This window comes from Coloeus monedula (assembly GCF_965178545.1).
Source record: "Coloeus monedula genome assembly, chromosome: 2".
NCBI lineage: Eukaryota > Metazoa > Chordata > Aves > Passeriformes > Corvidae > Coloeus > Coloeus monedula.
In genome coordinates this window covers 25599504-25611908 of record NC_138782.1, presented here as the reverse complement: position 1 = coordinate 25611908, position 12405 = coordinate 25599504, and positions in this window count along the sequence as shown.

The following is a 12405-nucleotide window of genomic DNA, read 5'->3' as shown; positions in this document are numbered from 1 at the left end:
GAGGCGATCAATAATAGCTGATGAGCGGCTAAAAAAAACTGGAAGAGAAGAAGAAAGAAGTTTTGCTTGAAGTTTTGAAAGGCTGTATAATATAATAAAATAACATACTAATAAAATAATTATATAATAATTGCTACAATATCAAATATTATAATAATTTAAAAATAATAATACTGAAAAAATGTGCAGATCCTAAAAGGTCAGTCCCTGGACATTGTTTGGTTTATTATGCTTGCAGTTAGGAAAGGGAAAGCAAGTGTTTTGAGACCTCCAGAAAAATCACAGAAGTGTAACCACAAAATTAAAAAAAAAAATTCCCCAAAATTACAAAAAGGCAGAGCCGACCTCTTACTTTGCCCACTACATTCCAGGGAACCAACAAACATGGCAGCAAGAGAAAGAGTGTCGAAGAATATTCCACGAGCAGAACATGGAGAGGAGACAAGCAGCCCTAGCTCTTTGCAGCTGTAGAGGTGTCGCTCTGTGTGTGGATCCACAGAAGCAGTAAGAAAACTGATGCCCCAAGAAGGAAAACCTAGCAAGAATGCAAAACATTGTTCCTATACTTTCAGATTCCAAAGGATTGTGATTCAGGGCCCATGCAAAGGTTCCTGACTTCATTTCAATAGTAAAATGGCCGAAGGTGCTCACATATCCACAAGGAAAGTGTTATCAACAAGCCTAACTGAGAGCACTGATTCAGGACAGGCTTCCCCAGTGCTCAGCAGCATCCCCATGAGCCCACAGCTGGATACCACAGTGTTATCCATGTGTGCCATCCCCACACCTTTGCTTAACCTTCCTCACTTGGCAGAGGTGGCTCGGACACCACAGGCACTGCTGTGCTGACCTGTGGCGCTGATCCCTGCTTTCTGTGAGATTATCCTGGTGTCAAAATCTAGGTGTGCTACGCCCTGAACGTAGCGGTAGCAGCCCACACAGAATTCTTTAATGCCCATTGTAAATACAGTCAGCAATTAGATTGCTATAGCGTTCTCCTCATCTGCCTGGCTTCCCATATGCCCTAATGTCACTAATTAAGAAATAAATAACCAGGAAGCTGACCGGCAATTACATAGAAATGGAACACGCCCATGTTTTGTCGTCCTCACTCCCACACAGGGCCATTAGTTTACAAGGAAGAATTGCCCAAATTTAGGATATATGGGTCAAAGAAACTGGTGCAGCTCAAAGCTCTTTTAATTCCTGCAGGTGAGATGGGTCATCATTTTACAGGGATTGCTATTAATCCAATGGAATTTAGCTAGGAAGGAAAGGAGCACAACAAGTTTGGTGTCTCTCATTGGCTCAGGTTCAGGAATTACTGAAATTGGGTGTTAGTTGGTTGCCCCTGGGTGTCATCATAGTTTTCCTGATTAAAAGTACTCAGTCCCCTCCTGAGAGAAATAAACAGGATATCGTTATCAGTAGAACCCTGATGAGTAAAACTTCATTATACACTGTGTCAAGAGCTTTGCATAATTTAAAGAGGGGAGTTAGGGCTTTTTGGGCTTCTTTCTTGGTATGCAAACAATGTCCAGATCAATTTGTGACCCTTTTAACATCTCTTTACCATGAGACCACCTGATCTGCTCAAGCACACCCACACCACTGGTCAGCGTGCTTCAGCCTTCCCCTTACAGGATGGCATGTTGTTGATCCTTAGCCATGTCCAGGGATAGCTTTTTCTCCTGCTATACCAGGCTGAATGTTTAATTCCACTGGGGGCCAAAAGCCACAAGACATGGACCATATACCCCAGGAGAATGGGAGGGCCTGGTTTCTTCCCAGGCAGGGAAGAAAAATGGTTCCTGAGGCCTTCCACCGCTCCGTGATGAATAGTTTTGACCCAGCCACTGTTGTCTCCATGGGCTTCAAACACAGGGACTTTGACGAATGATCTCCCATGGCAGCCCAGTCCTGCTGCTGGACATGCCAGGCACAGAGTGGCAGCTGGACCACACAGGAGTTCACACATCTACCTCTTTCCCACACTCTTTCTTGTAAACCAGTGGGCTGTAGGCTGCTGTTTCCAGGCTTTTCTATTGTATTACTGTACACGAGCAGCCAAGAGGAACAGGGAGAGTTCCTAAACTTAGGGCTGTCCATCTGGCAACATCATCAATTTTAAAATTAATCGGAAAGTGACTGATAAAGGTACCTAATGAAACCAAAAATGGTGTTTTACAGGAGACACAGTGTTCCTGCTTAGGCTTTTAAGGAGAATACTTTGTCTTCAGAGTAGGGAAGACTCTGGATTTTTTGTTAGGTTTTTTTTTTTGTTTTTGTTGGTTTTGTTTTTTTTTTTTTTTTTTGGTTTTTAGGCTTCCAGGTATTGTTCGTGACTCAAAGAATTCTTTCTCGGCTCAGCTTCCGGTCCACAAATGTGGAAGAACCCGTCTAAAATCTGTTTGCTTACCATAAATGCTCTGTGTTCCAAGGAGAGAAGTAGCTGTGGATGTCTGGCGCACAGCTTCCTCCCCCCCAGAGCCAGGTGACGGGTCTGAACAGAGAGCTGCTGCTTGTCACCTGTCCTGCAGTGAAACGTTTTGCACCGAGTCCTGCTGGGCTCTCCTGAGCCAGCCGAGCACTGTGTGAAGAACAGGACTTTGGCTGGGAGTTTTGCTATTACTCAGCATGTTTGCTGAGCAAATAAAGTCACTGCTTTTTCCCTTTGAATTTCTGCACAGGGTTGCAAGCGAAGAGATCTCCACCATGGAGGGCTCTTCATCACTCCGTGCCTTTCCACTTGGAAAAGGTGAAACCCTGCCTATAAACCGCTGATGTACAGAGCACACTGCCTCCTTTTAACACCTAACTCTTCCCTTTTCTGTGCAGTCATCAGACCTGCCGGCTTTTAATGAGGGCTTGTGGGACTGTGGCAAACATGACTCCATCTGTCTGCTCCACTTCAAGGCTGTCAGTGTTCATTTTAGGCTGCGTTTCTCGCAGCCACTGTCTCTCTCTCTGGTAGCTGTCCTTACAAGGTTTGTTCAAATTAGATTTGGTGTTGCAGTCAGCAACACCGAAGCAAACAGAAGCACTCACTGTCCAGCTACCTGCATAAAAAAGGTTGTTCCTTGTAATGAAAAATAACACAAATGAAGAGTATTACTGTTCTTGTAGCTCTAGGTTGGAGTCACTGTTATGTACTGATTAAGGAAAGCAGCTTTATCAAGGAAAGGACTTAGACATGTGTTTGCATTTAATTAAAAGGCCTTCTTTGAACAGAGGCAAGTTAAGCATGTGCTTACATGCTTTTGTTTGTGACCTGTGAAGAAAGACTATAGCAGTAATTGGCACTGAGATAGGAAATGAAGGACACCTTGCTCTATAAAGAGATTTCTTCTTCTACCTGGTTACTGCATCTGTGAAATCTGGGCTCTTTGGGAGTCGGTGGCAGAACTCCAGTTGAGGGGATCAGCATATCGTCCACTATACGTCTTCTGAACCTTTTAGAAGCAAAACAGATTAAAAGCCCATTTTTTTCCCTTCCAAAACATTTTCTCCCTAATGAAGAAACAGCTGGTTTTAAAAATATGCCTTTCTTATGTCCAGTTTTGATCTTTCCTTTATTTTGCTTTTTTACTTTCAAGCTGTTGACTTGATCCAATGGCATTCAGTAGCCTGTAACTGCTCCAGAACTTCGGGCCCAATTAACTGTATGGCCAATCTGTAATTGTTTCTAACAAACAGGCATGCCCTTTTTGGTGGACTAAAGAGCATTTCCTGGTTGCTTTGATCACCAATATGTCTGCTTATGATACAAATAGTATTTTCTTAAAATCCACAAGTAGGCAGGCAAAATAGTTGCTCTAATCAGCTGTGAAGTTAATACTGATAAGGTATTAGTTAGAAAAAATGCCTTATTCAGCCGATGCTTGAGTGGATCCAACTAGAAAAATCACCACCATATTAATCATTAAAGGAAAAAAGGCAGGAAAATTTGTGGTGTTTTACTCACTTTTGCACACAGTGTGGCTCTGGTGGAAAGACAAACAATGATTCAACAGGGATGGGAAAATTCTGTAAATACGGATTCTGGAATGAAAAAGTGTCTTTGCAGCTGATTGGTTCATAACATTTTTAATTATTACCAAAATAAACGATTATCCTTCATATGGAATTTTTAATAAATCATACTGTTAAGCTCAGCCTCTTATTATCTGTAGAGAGAACATGAGAACAAGCCAATTCTCTTGGAGCCATGGTAATGAGTATCAATGAATCCATAGTAATTGCTGAGGACAGACACTGAGAGAGATATGTGCTAATCACAGTGGTGCCTGCTACACCTATTTACAGTATCAGGGCCTGTCAGAGAGCTCACAGTACTTTCTGGTGCCCAAGCTGCTTAACTGGGGGGCAGGGATTTCAGCTGTCACAGTAGGATGCTGGATTCCATTGGTGAAGGGTGTCTACATGGTCTCTTGCTGGAAGAAGATCACTCAGGTCCTCTGAGGTAAGTCCCTACAGGAACAGTTAATACTGTAGGAACTCATAAATGTGCATGTACTGGCATTGGAAAAGTCAGTTCAAAACTATTTCAACAAGTGCAGCTCTGAGTCGTGGGAGGCTGCAGAGCACCTCCACGTAGTGCTGCAAAGAAATGCCCCTTGGTGACACATTTTGCCCTGAGGAATGGAGCTATGCTGGTTTATCTCCATGACTCCTGGGAGTTCAGTGACATCAAGGGCACACTGTGCAAAGACCTCAGTCCCAGGGACTGAGCTAGGCAGTGTAAGAACATGGTATCAGAAGAGGAAGATCCCCAGGGAGATTGGAATGGAAGCCATCCCCCTGGCTGTATATATGCAGAGTTTACAGGCTGCTTCCTGCAACAGCCATGAGTCCAGGGATACAGCACATCCTATCATTTCTACTGTGCGAGACAGGCCTGCCTGCAGCATGGCAAGGAGCCTGGTGGCACAGGACGTGCAGGGCACACTCAGGCTTGGGGCCCCTGTGCAGCACAGCTTGACAGGCCCCTGCTCTGACCTGGCGCCAGCAGGTCTGATCTGGAGGGCAGCCTCAGGCTCGCCTTCCCCAGCAGCCCAGGCACTCCTGGTGCTTCCAGCCAGCTCATCTACCCACACACTGCTCCTGCTGCCACAACACACACCAGGCAAGAGCTGCAGCCTTCTGTCCTGACACAAAGTCTTTTTTAGGTAAAGTCATTCAAGTGCCTGAGCAATAGCATACTCATCATTTTACCCTTTATGTATTAGATATTTACTGTATCAGCTTGAGATGGATGAATTTCCCTTTATTACACAACAAATACTGATGCTTTGACTTGGAATATGCTGCAATCCCTACTCTGAGACCTGCTGGACACTGCTGCTTTTCCCAGACACCAAATGTGGCCTTCACATGAAGGCTTCATGTTAAGGATCAATTATATTTGATGTTTGTCAAATCATATCCCAAGGCAGTAAGCACACACATGTAAAGTTTATGTTCTGTAACTGCATCTATTAATTTTCAGAACTGCCTTTCACAGAGGCCTTTTTTTTCTCAACTTTAGCTGGTCCAACTAAAAGCTGGTGCAAAAAAGAGCCACCGCAAGTCCCTTCCAGAAATTACATTCCTGCTCCCAACAAGGCCTCAGATCTAGCAAAGAGGGCATGTGATGCCATGAGGGGCATCAGCTTTGCCTGCCAGTGCAACCAAAACCCAAATTCTTTTTCATCTTCATTGTTTTTCAGCCAGTCCAGCCAGATAATCCTATTTACCTAGGGCAGCAGGATTGCTAGAGCTGACACACAGGACCATGTGATTTGAGCAGGGAAAAGTGTGTGACCATATACTGGCATCCACTTATGCTGGTCATGAAACCACAGCCTCAACTGGACAATAAGAGAGGGATTCATGTTTGGGAATTGGTAGCTGATACACAAACATCTTGTGATCATGAGTCTTCCTTTAGAGTCAGCAGAGATCTAATCACCTTTGTCAGTGGAGTCTGCCATGTGGTTTATCTCCTCCTACAGTGCTATGTACTTGATTAGATGAATTCCATCCTTAGAGTGTGGATTTCTGTCCTGGATTATAAAGAAAACCTGGTGTGAACTGCTTGGAGATTAGGTCAATGGTTAATGAAGTGTCTCCTGCACCCAGTGTTAGTTTTGCCCACTGTAAGACAAGGATTTTCCTTATTCTTACATTAAAGAGCATGAGCTAAGCGAGTTCTTTAATGTCACAAACTGAGTAATGCCAGCAGGAAGAGTAGAATCCAGTGGCCTGTCCTGCCAATGCTAGAAATGTGATGCTCAAGGCTGTGTCTCCAAACTAAAATTCACAGACATAGCAGAGGTGTTTTGATTTAATCAGTCCTGGGCAGTTGACAGTTCTCTCAGAAGCAAACATGAGGGGTGGCTGCTTTTGGAAAGCAGGTAATTTGTGTAGGTGATTAAGCATGGAGGAGCCTCACTTGGGGCATGAGTTTTCAAAACACCTTCATCCAAATCTTACGAGCTAATTCTGTACAGTTCATTATCGAAGTCTATTTGCATATCAAAATAGTGACTGTGAACATTGCTTCTTGCAAAATTTATTTGTGTTAACCTACCTTATATCTAGCCAGATGTTTCTGCCTTAATGTTTGGGAAAACAAAGGTTCACATCAGCATGGGTGGATTAAATGATGTTCTACAGTAGCTGCAGAGCCAATGGAGGGAACCCAATTCTATCACTGCTAAGATGACAGAGCAGTAATTACATCCAGCAGTTACTGTGGCTGGCCCAGGAAGGACTTGTTAGTCAAGTTTGCAAGTAATCCATTTGTGAAATATTCCATGTACTTTAGTGACTAACAATGTATATTATCTGGTTGGTTAACTGTGGAGATAAAGGTCTTTTTTCCTGTCATTTGTCAAGCTCTCGTGCAAAAAGCTGCAGTTAAACTGTGTATAACCTTAGGATCCTGAAGAGTGCCAACTAAAGCTCTAGGAATATGCTTATTCAGTTTTTTATTAGCCACATAAAATAGAAAAACTTTGTGCCTTTGCCAATTAGATAAACCAGGGCCTATCTCTTTCTTGGAAATCTCTCTAGCGAATGATATTCTCCTTGAAAAAAGGAAATATATAAATAAGCAAAATATGTATTTGAGGAGCAGTAACATAGCAGGCCAGCGTTGTTAAAGCTCCAGTACATGCATTTTATAGCATTGTAGTGATATAAAATCACCATAGGCACTATCAAAACACATATAGACACTAACTGTTAAAAATCAATTAATTAGGAGATCTTTTGCAAACGGGTCTTCAAAGCTTTTGTGTCCTTGATAATTATATCCAACACCTTTGAATGTAACCCTAAGTAGGAAAAATGTTTCATGGAGAATGATTGGAGACTTGGTTACAGCCTATAAGCACACAGAAAGTCAGCCAATAGTGTTTGTGTGTTCATGTGTCCCCAATGAGTTGTAACAGGCTGGGCTGACACAGTCCTCCATGGGAGACAACCATTCCAGCGGATTGCCCTCTAGGACACTGCGTGGGTGGACAAGGATTTGGGTGTGCACATGTAGGCCCCTCCTGAAATATTCTGTATGGCAACATGCAGGCACTGTGTAGGCTGGGGAGCGTTACAAGAGGGAGAGGAGGAGCTACTTGCTCTCTGTCATTATAATTAGCCATCGTTGTATGTGATGGATTCCTGGCATTGGCTCTGGCCTGATCCAGCAGTCGGGGCAGCAAGGGCCCAGCACATCCTACCAGGGCGCGTAGCATGAGTGAGCCTTCCCTCTGTTGAGGTGATTCATCCCAGCCCCGCATACCACAGCGTCCTCCTGACCTCCTTAGTCCTCCTGGCCTCCTCAGTCTCTCTCTGACCTGCTGTAACTGTGTCACACAGCCTGCTTGTGCTGGTCGGGATGCTGACACAGATCCCAGAGTACGGACATGGATCTCTGGCAGCCAGATCCCTGCCTGTGGCAGGGAACAAGCAGTTACAGGACCCGGTGCTGTACCCTCTGACTGACAGGCCCCAGTGTAACCCCAAACTTGGAGGCAGCCCAGCTTCATGTTTCTGTCTTATCTGCTTCACCCAGCAAAGGAACCCTCTGGGCCAGCAGGATAGCACATGTGCTTGGGGGCCCTCCCACCTGCAGCACTGCTCCCAGCTCCCCTTCCTCACTCCTGCACGGGTGTTTATCTGGGACAGCTGCAGCCTTTCAAGGGGAATGGTCACCTCCAGCTCTTCCTTGCAAGGCCTGCACAGCCTTTGGGTGTGCCTGAGTGCCATGATCTGCAAGCTCTCCACACGGCCTCTTGAAGCCACCGAGGTGCAAACCAGCTAATAATTAAACCTGCTTTCTCAGTTTTACTGCTGGAGAAATGCTTCTGTGGCAAAGCACTGAGGAGAGTACAATACTCCTTTCACATCAAAAGAATATGCAGATACCCAAGGTAAATACTGTCCTGCATTGAGCACACTTATTTGTGTGCTGCTCTCTATTTACCCTGATGGTTTCAGTGAATTGAGTTCCTCAGCCCTCCAAAGAGTTCTCAGCACAGTGGTCAAACAATGTAGTTTTCTGGGTTTTATTTGTTCCAGTAAAAAACCCCAACAGTGTGACTGAAAAGTACAAAGGAAATGGAGCAGACAGTCAAGATGGAGCAAAGACAGCAAGTGGGAAAAGCAAATCAAAAGCAAGCAATTGGCAGAGTTAGAATTAGTTATTTCTATTAATTCCAAAGTTCTTGCTTCCTTCTGCCAGCCTCACCTGATTGTTGGGCAACAGGGGCGGTTTCTATAGGTTTCCCTTTAGTTAAAATAATTTGTTTATAAGACATATTATTTGTAATAAATATAAGGGTATCATTTTGTAAAAACATTCTTCAGGAAGTAATAAAACACTTGCTCAGTTAAAAGTGTGTCCTCAAGTGTTTTTGCTGGATGGGTGTTATGCTCATGTGGCTTTATTCCCCATAATCATTCCCAGAGAGAGTAGAAATGAGGGATGGTGGGGAAAGAGATTTGGAAACAAATAAACACTCTAAATCAAAAGGACAGGACTTTGTATGCAACCCAGGCCACAATAGCATCAATGGCTCCCACAGGGCCAGAATTCCTCCTGCATTCACAATCCAAGGACAAAACCTAATAATCTTGCCCTTGCTTTTCCTACTGCAGCAACTTTCCTTGGTAGCTTGCAAACTTCAGTTCATCAGTGTCTGACGCATGGCAGATGTCCCCCAGAGCTGTGGAGCCCCCACACTGTCATTCTTCTGATGTCACTCGTGCCTCAAACTTCAAGGACTTACCAGCAGGGGTGTGGGGGAAATGCATTTGTCAACAGCTTTTAGTACAATAGTTCTTAGCAGGATTTGTATGTTGTGAAAAAGGACAGGTTTCCTTGGGAGTTCCCCATCCTTTGCAGATGCTGTAAGGGAGATGAAAGAAAATTTACAGAAAATCTAAGGGGCAGGTTCTGAAATTATAGCTCAAGGTTGATCATTAGGAGCTGAGGCTTTGATATAACTTTAAACCCCGACTCAGAGATTCTCACATAAGGGACTCCTGCCTAAATTGTGTACTGTCCTCTCGAAATCTATCCAGCAGTGATGGAAAGGTTTTGGGTTGTGGGGAAGCTGTCTCACTCCTCGGTATCTCAGCCCTGCAGTCTGGCTACTCCCTGGCTGCTGGTGTCTTCTGGCAAGAGCAGCCCCAATCACTCAGGTCCACATGCTGGAAATGTTTCAGAAGTACATAAATAAAACATTAATGAGGATCAATGTAGGAGAAAATCTAGAAGTAATACACTGCAAAGAGATGACCCTAATAAACAGCTGAAGGGGTCAATGGACTTTTTATTATGATGTTAAGCCCAAATTTTGATAAGAAGTTTCTCCATAACTCACTGAGGAAGATGTAATCGTGAAATGGGTACTAAACTAGAACTCCCAATTATAACACATGCCTTGAAAAGGCAATTACATGGAAATCCTTTGCTTCCAATGATGCTGCATTAGGGTTAATGTTTCTACCATTGCAGGAAAATTACAGTGAAACCCCAAGTACCTGTAAAGAAACTGTTGTTTTAACAACCACTCTCCCTCCCATACCAAGGGACAATTAGCTTAGACAAAATTTTAAAAAAGGAAAGTATGTCAAATATAGTCTTTTGATACTTCCTCATTAATCTATGCAAAATTACCTAAAATTATCCTTCCTCTTTCTTGAAGAAGTAACCACTTCATAAAACACATAAGCAAGAGTGACAGTACTCTGAGCAACCTACGTGAGGAAGCAGAGCACTGAGTGCACGTACAGACAGGCTCACCCTGTTAATTCAGAGCAAACTTCCTCTCATCAGTTACTGGGCTTAATCTGAGTAATAAAATTAGAAGGCTGGATGTTGCCACAGAGACATTTCCAGTTCACCTTGTGGCCTGCATTGGTGTGTTGAGAGGGACCCAAGAGCTGTGCAAAGACAACGTATGAGCATGGGTTTGTTTCTGCTAGCTGCATGCTTAAAACAGACCAAAAACCTCACTGCCAGGTAATGCAAGTCCTAAATAGGAGTTTCCTTAGAATAACTCCCAGGCTGAGAAATGTCTAGTGCATGCATTTATTTAATTCTTTATTATATATTTGCATTACATATATGTATTTATTAGACATTCTATTTTATATTTTAATATATGCATGTATATGTTACATATTTATACATAAAATTTAATATTATGTATTATGTTCATGCTTATTTCATGCATTTATTGTTACTTATTACTTGCCGAGGGCAGGAAGCGACCTCACTGCTAATCGTGGGTCTTAAGGCAGCTGGGGACATGTGGTGTGAGGCTGGCTTCGTGTCCCGTTCCTCAGCACTGCTGGGGCTGGCACAGCACAGGGGGATTTACAGCACGGTAAGGAGTCCTCCTGGCATTAAAGAAGTGAGCAGATCCTGTTCTTCCAGGCTGAGTCACCAGGGAGAATGAGCCTGTGAAAGGGGGAAGACGACCATTGTTCTGTGTTTGGTTACTAACAAGGAGAGTAGGAGACAATTCTGTGTTTGCATATACGGAAAGCTGTCCTCACCACTGCAAAGACTCGATTTGATTCAGTGCCTTCCTTGTTGATGCTTCTGATTTTCTGTAAGAGAACAATTGGTGATTCTACTGTAAGATCACTAAAAAATATTCATCTGCAGCCCGATATTGTGGGATACTGGATTAGGACTGAAGCTGGCAGCATATTTGGTAGTACATGTTTGTATAATAATAACAACAATAATAGATCTATGCAATGTATGCAGTTTTTCTCCAACTTTGTACCAATTGTTTACATACAGTGTGTCTTGTCCGCTAGTAACTAGGAAGAGTTAAATAGCATTATTCAGTATGTACAGATCTCAAAGTACTTCACTACAGCATGGTAATTTCTTCAATCCCACATTCTAAAGGTGAGAATTTTTTTGGTTTGGTTTTTTGGGTTGTTTTTTTTTTTTTTTGGTTTTTTGAGAAGGTTGTCAGTTTGCCCAAGCTGAAGATGTAGGGAAACAGCTCGGTAAAGGATGCAGGGGCAGGACCTGCAGAAAGGCTTTAGAATCAATTTCCATTTGTGACAGCGAGTCTTGCATGCAAGTGAGGCAATGCAAATGTAGCAGGCCACGTGCAAACGCTGCAAATCACTGCAATAATGCTGAGCTTAGAACTGACCTCGGCAGCAAGTGCTACTTCACTTCGAGGAAAGTGGCTTTGAAGATGGAATATAAACTAAAATAAAAGAATTTTAAAAAACCCCCAAGTGACCGATAGAGCATCTGCATCAGCAGCAGCAGGAGCAGTGACTCTCCCGAGCGGTTTTCTGCCTCCTCTCCCTCTCGTTATCCCGCTCATCCCTCCCATGCCCTCCGCGCCCCTGTGCTCCCGCCGCGGTCTCGGCTCCGCCGGGCTCTCCCCGGGACGCTGCGGGGAGCGGGCGCGGGGTCACCGGGGGTCGTGGAGCATCCGGGCCCGGGCAGTGCCGAGCACTGGCGGGGCCGGGTCGGGGGACACTGGGGCATCCCCTGGGCGGGGGGTACCGGACCGCCGGGGCAGCATCAGCCCCGCAGGCGGCATCGCCGTCCCCCCTCGCCTGGGGCCGGTGCTGCTCCTCTGGGTGCTCTCCCGTGGCTTCCGCAGCCGTCGTGCGGCTCCTGGACTGGTTGGAGCTCCCCGACGGATCTGTGCTTGTGATGGAGCATCCAGAGTGAGCTCAGGACTTCTGGGATGTCCTGGGGAAGCAGGGATTCCTTTTTCGTTTTCAGTCGCAGAAGGATTTGGGCTGTTCTACTCCCTTTTTCAGCTTTGGCCTATGATACTTTTCTTAGCTAGTGCAGGTGTAGGGGGTAAGGGGATAAAGGCAGCGTTTTGCCTACTCAGCTGTTCTCTTTCAGCACCGGAGGCTTTCTCT